The following is a 9,012-nucleotide window of genomic DNA, read 5'->3' as shown; positions in this document are numbered from 1 at the left end:
GATGTTTCTGTAAGTGTTTTATGACACGCAATAATAAACGCGTCAAACAAGATTTTCGCCAACGCAAAAAGAAAAGAAAAACGTCATATAATCCAATGGATAGATATACACACGTACACACATAGATATTAAGTGCAACACCTGAACACACCAGCATAAACACACACGCACACACAATATATATATATATATATATATATATATATATATATATATATATATATATATATATATATATATGTATGTATGTATGTATAGAAAATTTATTGCTGTGAGTCCAGAATGAATTTACATTTTGTTTCCGCTAGGAAAATATCCTCTGAAGATGAGGAAAAATCCGACCAGCTTCGTCAGAATTCATAGGACAGTCCATCTATGAATTCTGACGAAGCTAGTCGGATCTCTCCTCATCTTCAGATGATATCTTCCTAGCGGAAATAAAATATAAATTAATTCTGGACTCACAGCAATAAATTTCCTATATACTGCTCTGGCTACACATTGAGCACTCTCATCCGGGTGTTTTCCACCACTGAAGATATATATATATATATATATATATATATATATATATATATATATATATATATATATATATCACTTTGTGTGTGTGTGTGTGTGAGAGAGAGAGAGAGAGAGAGAGAGAGAGATCCTTCCTAGATGGTTCCGAAACGGTTGAGCCCATCCTTTGCAAATTTCGCACAAATGTAATTCATATTCATGTTAGTGTTCTTAGTTATATTTTGTACAGGAATTCATCCGATAAACATCGAAAATCGAGAAAAATCCGATCTTAAAAAAGTATTTCTTTTCTTAAGGATAAAAACATTTTTTTACATGGGAAATTAATTTTGGCCAGTGTAACGTAAAATATTCCCCGGTAAAAATTCTTGTTAATCAATAAGAGAAGAAAGACCATTTTAAAGATCGTAAAGCCCAAATATCAGCTGACGTGATATTGTAAACAAACACAGAGGGAATTAAGTGAAACATAATTATCCCCCCCCCCCACTAACCAACAATCACGAGGTTGTCTCCTCAGCAACCGAGAAGGCTAACATGATTGCCAATCGGTGTGCCTCAAACTCCACACTGGACCCTTCCAACCACCCTCTACCTGAATTTCCTATGCGGACAGACGCCATGCTAGACGATCTGAAAATCACCCTGCTCAGGTGGATGCTATCATAAAAAACCGTGACACTTCAAAAGCATGTGGACCCGATCTCATCCCAGATGTGCTATTAAAAAATGTTCAGCCGAAGTAGCTCCAGTTCTCTCCAAACTCTACAACAAATGCCTTGATGAAGCTTGCTTTCCGGGTTGTTGGAAAACTGCTTCTGTTGTACCAGTATTCAAGAATTCTGGCAAAAGGACTGACCGATTAAATTATCACCCCATTAGCCTCCTCCCATTTTTTGCCAAAAATATTTGAGACCTTAATTAACCAGGCTCTAGTCCATCACCTTATAGATGCTAAACTTCTGACTGACCAACAATATGGATTTAGACAAGCCCATTCCACACCAGACATCCTAACTGTAATCCCTGAACGTATATACTATTCACTGGACAAAGCGGGGGAGGGTAGAGCGGTAGCTCTAGATATATCTAAGGCTTTGGACAGGGTATGGCATGAAGGTCTCCTCAAGAAAATTAGATCATACGGTATCACTGGTAGAATACTTAACATAATTAAATCCTTTTTAGATAAGAGAAAAATCCAGGTTGTCCTCGACGGTCGTACATCTAAACAATATGATATAAATGCTGCAGTGCCCCAGGGGTCTATTCTTGGACCTCTATTATTCCTGATATTCATAAATGACCTCCCCGACAAAATTGCCTCTGAGATGGGTATATATACTGATGACACTACACTCTATAACAGGCACGACGAATGAACACATTTCTAAAGAAATGGCAGAAACACTAGAGGATGACCTCCAATCTGTAGTGGAATGGGGACAAAAATGGATGGTCACGTTCAATGCCGCCAAGACTAAACTAGTTTCATTCAATAATTACAAGAAACCCTCTCTACCACCTATAGCAATCATCAAGACTCTTTATCTGAGAGTACATCTTTCAAGCTCCTTGGCCTAACGTTCACAGGAAACATGAGTTGGAACAATTACACTGAAAGCATTGCCAGGGCCGCTGCAAGGAAGGTGGGCTCTCTCTACCGTGCAAGAAAACTACTAACACCCGAAAGTATCCTGTACCTCTATAAGGCCACCATTCGCCCATGTATGGACTATAGCTGTCATATTTGGGCTGGTGCATCTGCTACTAGTCTCTCGCCCCTAGACAATGTTCAAAAGAGAGTTACAAATCTGATAAGCTCCGAACTGGCATCTTAGCTTCAGCCTCTGTCCCGTCGACGAAACGTTGCATCCCTCTGCCTGTTTTACAAGTATTTTAATGGTGAATGCTCTGACGAACTGCAGACACTTGTTTCCCCCCGACGTGAACACCCTCGACAAACCCGACAGGCTGCTAAATCCCACCCCCACACTGTAGAGATCCCTAGATGTAAAAGATATTTCTACTCCAGTAGTTTCTTCCCAAGAACCGCTAGACTACTGGAATTCCATTCCAGGTCCCCGCTTCCCCAACTGTACTGTCGTGCAGAAGTTCAAGTGCAACGTGGAGCGATATCTTGCTGCCCAAATCCCTACATAGTACCCCAGTAGTTGTTGCCGCTGATAGTAGCCCCTGCACCAAAGTGGCAATATGCCGTGTTTGGGGTGAAAATGTAATTTTAAAAATTTTTTTAAATTTTATGGTCATTGTGAAAAATGACAACTCTGAAAGTAAATGTTTAGAGCTTTATTAAGAATCGGAATCGGAATATTTTCTACCCATGATTCTTCGAAATTCCGAATGTTGGTAGCCATGTCCCTTCAAAATTCGAAGAATTATGGTAGAAAATACAAGAGTTTTGCAGAGTGAGAGAAATGTAAATAGGCTAAGAATACTCGAAGCATTGTACATTAAAACAAAGAAGCCTCAAATAAATAATATTAATTATGAGTGCAGCCGGAACGTCTTGAAATGTTTGGGATAAATGTTTGAAAATGTATATGTGTTTGTATATATAAATGTGTTTAATATATGTAAAAAAAAAAAAAGTCCGGCCAGCTAACTTGTAACAAATTACCACGTGATTAGGAAAAAATATATAAGTAAATTAAAAAAACAATCTCTACATTTATTTCTACAATATGCCTGAGGATGATAGAAATACTTCAGTCGAAAGCGCTCGCGATATTAGATCCAACATATACAATTTCGAGAAGAACACAAAAAGAACTATTCGGAGATTGGAGAAGATAAAAAGGAAAATTGTAAAACGGAATACGTAGATAGAGCTAGTTAGTAAATTATAAAATATACATGGCGATTAAGCTACACTGAATATTCCCCGTTTCATCCACTCGATGACTCTTCAGGCTTATGCGCGAATTTTGTGGTTGTTAACGACAAACAACCACAAAATTCGCGCACTTTTGAAGTAAATACTTAAAATTTACGCATAAATTTATACTTTCGTATATTAATTTTATGTGAGTAAATTAAGTAGTTATATATATATATATATATATATATATATATATATATATATATATATATATATATATATATATATATATATATATATATATATATACACGAGGGAGAGAGTGAGAGTGATCTAATAATTATGATATTATGTTCTTCGCACGTAAACTTAAGTGACAGACATCTAACTTCAACCTAAAGTGCTTAACAATAAGAACCGAGTTTTTAAAGGAGCTGACATAATTTCTACTATAATCATTTTTTATGTTTTATACATATATATATATATATCTTCTCTTCTCTTCTCTTCTATCTTCTATCTTCTATATAAATAAAATGAACTCATTTTTTCCCGTTTGATTTTGACATTAATAGGATTAAAAATCAAGATATTTCATGCAAATATAATATGCACAAACGGCAGAACAATATCTGAGGTGTGTTATAGGCTTATTATTTCTCAAATTCCTCGATAATCTTAGATTTCTATACTTTTTCTGCTGAGAAGTCACGGCCAAAATCGGTTAAGATCAATGGAAGTGGTAAAATATTTTCTCTCTAATAAATTCCTCCTCCCCCTGCCAACACTTAACACCGTTTGGGGATCGTTCACAAGGAACAGTTGAGAAGAGAACACCGGTTTGGCTTCGTAGTTCTTTCATGTTAAGTTATTTAAAATCACGAAACTAAGCTGCAGTGCTTTGTGGCGTAGTGGTTAGCATGCTGGACAATTCACATTATATTTTCACGTTCGCGCCGACCTACCGTAGTCGTTTTTTTTTTGTTTTTTTTTTTCCTAAACAACTGGAATGGACTTTTCTTGGTGGCCGAACTGTTAACGTTGCAGATGTTTTGTTTTGTTTTTCACACTTTATTTTCCTACTTTTACTCATGACCCCGGGTTTTATCCTTCCTACTTACCTACCATAACATTTTTTAAAACTCCCCCCCCCGTCCCGGAAACAAACACTCGGGCAACGCCGGGTACCCCCGCTAGCATATATATATATATATATATATATATATCTATATAAATAAAATGAACTCATTTTTTCCCGTTTGATTTTGACATTAATAGGATTAAAAATCAAGATATTTCATGCAAATATAATATGCACAAACGGCAGAACAATATCTGAGGTGTGTTATAGGCTTATTATTTCTCAAATTCCTCGATAATCTTAGATTTCTATACTTTTTCTGCTGAGAAGTCACGGCCAAAATCGGTTAAGATCAATGGAAGTGGTAAAATATTTTCTCTCTAATAAATTCCTCCTCCCCCTGCCAACACTTAACACCGTTTGGGGATCGTTCACAAGGAACAGTTGAGAAGAGAACACCGGTTTGGCTTCGTAGTTCTTTCATGTTAAGTTATTTAAAATCACGAAACTAAGCTGCAGTGCTTTGTGGCGTAGTGGTTAGCATGCTGGACAATTCACATTATATTTTCACGTTCGCGCCGACCTACCGTAGTCGTTTTTTTTTTGTTTTTTTTTTTCCTAAACAACTGGAATGGACTTTTCTTGGTGGCCGAACTGTTAACGTTGCAGATGTTTTGTTTTGTTTTTCACACTTTATTTTCCTACTTTTACTCATGACCCCGGGTTTTATCCTTCCTACTTACCTACCATAACATTTTTTAAAACTCCCCCCCCCCGTCCCGGAAACAAACACTCGGGCAACGCCGGGTACCCCCGCTAGCATATATATATATATATATATATATATATATATATATATATATATATATTACCTTACAATATTATACGAAATAGTAATTTAACATTATATATATAGAGAGAGAGAGATTAAAAAACACACACATATATATATAACTATAGATGCATATATATATAAATAGATATATAGATGCATATATATATAAATAGATATATATGTGTATATATATATATATATATATATATATATATAAAGAGAGAGAGAGAGAGAGAGAGAGAGAGAGAGATCCTTGTGCGTGTCCTCACTCGATGCTGAGCTTTTGTTTTTGTTTATGATTTCTCTGTTTTTCTTACCGTTCCTATTTGTCATTATTATATTTCTTTGCCTTGTTCGGTGGTATTTTGTGTGGAAGGGTCAGAGTTTTGTTTTCTAAGGTCAAATCCTGGCTGGAATTATCGGTTCGTTTTATTCGAAAACCTAATCATGTCGTCTCTGGAGAAGTACGAGAAGTTTTTTCTTCGCAGTTTGATGGCATATAGAAGACATCAAAGACTTTTGAAAATAATAATAATAAATATTATAACAAAAGAATGTATGAACAGGCAATGCTTACATGGGTGGTCTGCTCTTATGTGACCTCTGCTTCTCTCTCTTTCTTTGTCTCTCTGTCTCTGTCTCTGTCTCTCTCTCCCTCTCTCTCTCTCTCTGTCTACCCCTCTCTCTGTCTCTGTCTCTCTCTATATATATATGTGTGCGTGTATGTGTGTGTGCGTGCGTGCGTGTCTGTGCGTGTGTGTGTGTGTCTCTCTCTCTCTCTCTCTCTCTCTCTTTATCCACATACAGTACTGTTTCACAGTGTCACAGCTCATCAGTTCGGCTAGACAAGCAACTACCTCAAGCCAGGATCGAAACCCGATCGCCCAAAGGACAGTCCGAATTAACAACGTTTTATCATATTTAAGCGTATTTATTTTAGGCGGTTAGCATATATATATATATATATATATATATATATATATATATATATATATATATATATATATATATATATATATATATATATATATATATATATGCTAAAATATGAGATTTTAATTAATGTAAATTTCGTATTTGCTCCCTATCACAATTACTGTTCATTACAGCCATGATGCCACTGAACAACATCCTGAGAAAATGCCAAGCCGGATACAAGTTCACTAACACAGAGGAAAGAATGAATCACTTAATGTACATGAGGAAGGAAAAACTATAAGCAACAGAAGGTATAGTACTGCTCAATCAAATAGAAATGAGGGCACTAGGTGAACATGATAACTACAAATACTTGGGAGTGCTGGAAGCAGACGCCATCAAAGCAACGGAAATGAAAGAGAAAATAGGAAAAGAAAACCTCAGAAGAGCAAGAAAACTCGAAACCAAATTAAATAGTCGAAATTTAATTAAAGGAATAAACCTCCTCATGGTCTGCATTGCATACTTGTCCATACCGAATTCTATTTGGATATCCTGGCTGAAGATTCTGATCGTGTTTATTAGAGTTTCTAGTTCTCTCTTTGTTTTTGCAAACACTTTCAGGTTATCCATGTACATTGATTCATTCTTTCCTCTGTGTTAGTAAACTTGTAGCCGGCTTGGCATTTTCTTAGGATTTTGTTCAGGGGCATCATGGCTATAATAAACAGTAGTGGTGATTAGAGGTCACCTTAGAAGATCCCTCTTTGTATTTTGATTTCGGTTATGTATTGTCCATCGGCTGTCAGTTCAAGTCTCCATTTTCCATTGCCTTTTTTTATCAGATTTGTTATATTACCTGGTACATTGTACATTTTGGGGGCATTCTATTATCCATACTGCAGAATTCTATCATACGCTTCCTTATAATCAATCCATGCCATGGCTAGGTTGTTTTTTCTACTTTTTCCCTCTTTCAGAATCTTTTGGTCTATGCATGATAGTTTGTGTGTTCCTCTTTTTCCTTTTTAGTCCGCGGTTGTTCTCTCGGTTGTGCATTATTTTCCACATTGTTGGTAAACAGGTTATGTGTCTGTAGTTGGTAGGGAGGGTTCCTTTTTCCGTGCCTTTTTTCACCAGTGTGGTTCTATTATTATTATTATTATTATTATTATTATTATTATTATTATTATTATTATTATTATTATTATTTAAATAATGGAAAATATTGATTTTAAAAAGACTTTAGAAAATCATTGTCTCTGAATTAAATACGTTTGTTATGTTCATTGAAAGTAGAGAATCATCATAAAAAGAGGAACGTATTAATAATAGAACCCGGCATTTAGATAAAAATTAGGTCATAGTTAATACTATATTTAGCTTGGAATTAAATTATTATTATTATTGGCTCAGAAGGTGCTTTCTCACAGGTTATCAAAGGTTATTATTGAAGAAAACCTGTGTCGTTCCCTGGAAGCTGAGTGACAACAAGTCTTCTCAAATTTCCAGTACTTTCCACCTCTTCCGACAACATTTTCACATAAGTTTGCATTACCGCAACAGCCACTTTCCATTGATTCCCCGCTGGCAGCGGCCATTAGTTTCACTGGTATTTAAGTGGCAATAAACCTCCCCAAGTTCCCATTTTTTTTTGTACTTGTCCAGCAAAAGTCTGGTCAGCGCTCTCTCCTTGGACTTTCCATCCTCCTTGACCCTTCTCAACTATTTGGCATCACTCTTTTGTAGGACGGGGTCAATGATGAGGCAATGGGGAATGTAGTAGCGGACTTTTAGTTATGTAGCTTCAATGTTCTTGTTTCCATGTAACCCTTCATCTTTGGCCTTTGCAGCAGATGTGTATTAGTCTCCGCGTTCAATGGTTTTCCTTGATATTTCAGCTGTTTTCATTATTGTTATTCGCTGTATCTTTCCAGCCACTCATCTGATTTCAATTTCTCCCATCCTTTTTTTCAAAGTTTTCGGCATTGTTCCTAGTGCTCTTACTATTATAGGTATTATTTTGATGTTCTTCATCGTCCATATTCCTTTCAGCTCTTTGACTAGCTTTGTGTATTTTCTCAGTTTCTCCTTTTCTTTGATATTCACCCTATGGTCAGCTGGACAGCAAAGTATACGATTTGACAGGACTTTTCTCTCTTGTTAATTATTACGATAGCTGGTTTCTTGCTTGGATGGGTTCGTCTGTTTGTATATCGATACCTATAGGATTTTCTGATTGTCGTTTTCAAGTACTGTTGCCATCTTATGTTTGTACCATTTGTCTGTGCGTTCGAGATGCAGTTGTTTACATAATTTCCAGTGTACTGCTCTTCCCACTTGGTCGTGCCTGTTCTTGTTTTCCTTTTGAGCCAGTTTGCTGCATTCGCTTACTATATGGTTTATCGTTTCGTCCCTTTGTCCAAGAGTCTGCATTTGCTGTTTTTTGTGATTTGTCGATCTTTGTTTTGATGTGATTGGTTCTTATCGAGTTATCTTGTGTTACAGTAATTAATGATTCAGTTTCTCGGTTTACGTGTCCTTTTTGCATCCATGCCCAAGTGTTTTCGTTATTTTCATCTTTTGTCATTCTTATGAATCTTTTATGTAGTTGTTTCTCTTCCCATTTTTCTTTTCTCGTCTTATCCATTGTTTCTCGGTTTTCTAGTTTGTTGATTTTTTCAGTGTCTCTCGCTGCCATAATTATCCTTTCAGTGCTCTGCATTATGTATTTTTTTATTCTTTTTTTTTGTGTCATTCAGAGACTCTTCTATACAAACCAATCCTCTCCCGCCGTCTTTCCTGTTCACATAG

The sequence above is a fragment of the Euprymna scolopes genome, chromosome 6 (genome assembly GCF_053919585.1).
Source record: "Euprymna scolopes isolate OS-2025 chromosome 6, ASM5391958v1, whole genome shotgun sequence".
Taxonomy (NCBI): Eukaryota; Metazoa; Mollusca; class Cephalopoda; order Sepiida; family Sepiolidae; genus Euprymna; species Euprymna scolopes.
This window is presented reverse-complemented; position numbering follows the sequence as displayed.